General features: G+C 43.5%; 1 non-coding gene across 1 annotated transcript; it reads right to left on the reverse strand.

Annotated features, from left to right (window-relative positions):
* Positions 1-216: 216 nt before the first annotated feature.
* trnar-ucu (transfer RNA arginine (anticodon UCU)) lies at positions 217-308 on the reverse strand. Its single transcript is given in 2 exon segments — positions 217-252; positions 272-308. It is a non-coding gene; the product is annotated as a tRNA-Arg (tRNA).
* Between the last annotated feature and the right edge of the window lie 1,838 nt (positions 309-2,146).

Here is a 2,146-nt window from a genome sequence, read left to right on the forward strand (position 1 = left end):
GCAATGTTCAGTCTTTTTCCAGCCCATCCACGTCATCGTGTTGCCGAGTGGTAACAGATATTTATCGGCCTCTATCATAAATAGACATCGAAAATGTACATCTGTGAGAGGAAAATGTTCCATTTCGAGACAGTTGGGTTTCTGCATGAATATTACTGGTTTTGCAGATGACAGCCGAGTCTGGTCTGACCACTTTGCAATACATAAATTAAAACTCGACTCTGATGGGATTCGAACCCACAACCTTTGAATAGCAGTTTGCACAGAGATGTAGAAGTCCAACGCGCTTTCCATTGCGCCACAGAGCCGCGCATGCAGTGAGCTTTAAGCACACAAGTTTGCCTTTGACGCATTGTGTTCAGGACACCCATCTCGCGCCTGTCTGTCATCGTCACACTTTCCGGTACCTGGTCCTTATCCACTCGTGCTCTGGCTCATGAAGTGTTCGGTTACAGACTGCTGAAACGTTCTCATGACACTTACCTTTACCACATGTTCAGATAATGATTTCCAGATAATCAATACTCTATAGGTGAAAGCATTCTTCCTAAATCTAATCCTTGTCTCCTGTCTTTCGTTTATGTCACTCTGTTACTTCCCAATACAGGCTTATCCCTGTCACACATATCTATCCTCTTCATAAAATGAGCACGTTAATCGGTTTCTCATTCAGCCTTTCTGCGCTTAGATGAACATCCCCAGCCTAGCTCGTGTACCTTCACAATGGGAGTGATCAAGCCCTTGCCTTTCTTTTCATCTCCAGCGAAATTCTCCTCCTGCAATCAGACGCTTACAGCAGTCTGGCGATTACAACGGAAAAGCAAAGTTCTCAGTAGAAAAACCAAAAGGTCTGAACAAAATCAGCAGCTCTTGTCCATCTCTGATGAGAAAGGAAAGTTAACGTTTCGAGTCCAATGATCCGTCTTCGGAACTGATGGGAAGGGCGGGTGGACGAAGAATGTGGAAGAGGGCAGACGGTTTCTAAAATGATTGAACTCGATGTTGGGTCCAAATGTTTGCATGGTCTGTTGGTAGAAAATTAGTTGCCTGTCCTTGGTAGAAAATTAGTTGCTTGTGTTGTGTCTTGAAGAGCACAGCAGCAGACCAGAAACTGAAATGATTGCCTGGGAACACAGTGTCTCGATTAGAGTGGGGCTGGAAAAGCACAGCAGTTCAGGCAGCATCCGAGGAGCAGTAAAATTGACGTTTCGGGCATCAGCCCTTCATCAGGAATACAGGCAGAGACCCAGAAGGGTGGGAACACATTGTAATGTTGAAGTACAGGAGACTGGAAGATCGGGATAGTTTTTGTTGATTCTGGACAGAATGTAAGTGATCTCAGCTTTGTCACCGACACTATTTTCCTCTCTCCATTGGAGAAAAGTCACATTCTGAGCAGGAAATACAGTTGCCTCGATTAAATGAACTGCAGACAAATCTCTGGAAGATGTGACGAGAAGCTTCCATAGTAAGGAGAGATATCGGAAACCAGCAGTAAATGTAACTGACAACATAGAACGTTACAATGCAGTACAGGCACTTCGGCCCTGGGTGTTGCCGCGACCTGTAAAATAATGTGATGTCCATTGTAATGGAAAATCAACATTTATTTTGAAACCAATAAAAGCACAGGGAAACAAATAAGTAAGTACCTAACTTCGCAGAGGCAAGTGTTGCAGACAGACTGAACAAAAATGTGAAGTTAAGTCGAAATAATAGCAGACTTACAAGGCCAGTAAACTACCATATCAACAGTCAAGGAATCAGAAAAAAAACACCGTATCTGGAAAGTAACTCGAATGTTTCAGGCCCCTGAACTTGAGGTTTTGATAAGAAGAAGCGAATTCTACTATCAAGGAAAATGTATTATTTGTGGAAGGTGAGCTAGTTACCTTTTTGGTAGATACAGGAGCAACATAGTCAGTTCTTAAATCAATACAGTTGAGAGAGTCGACGCAATGGATGCATCAGGAGTCGTGATACGAAAGAGCTTAACCGCACCACTATTGTGCGGACCCAGTAATGGTGAAACATTCCAATTCTCATTACTATTGTCGGAAATCTGTCCTTTAAATCAGATGGCTCGCGATCAAATTGTGAGATTGGGTCGGGTTGTGCAGTACCCTGAGAGGCTTGCAGGTAATAC

The sequence above is a fragment of the Chiloscyllium plagiosum genome, unplaced genomic scaffold (assembly GCF_037043375.1).
Source record: "Chiloscyllium plagiosum isolate Xiang-an unplaced genomic scaffold, Cpla_swu_hap1 HiC_scaffold_13, whole genome shotgun sequence".
Classification (NCBI taxonomy): Eukaryota; Metazoa; Chordata; class Chondrichthyes; order Orectolobiformes; family Hemiscylliidae; genus Chiloscyllium; species Chiloscyllium plagiosum.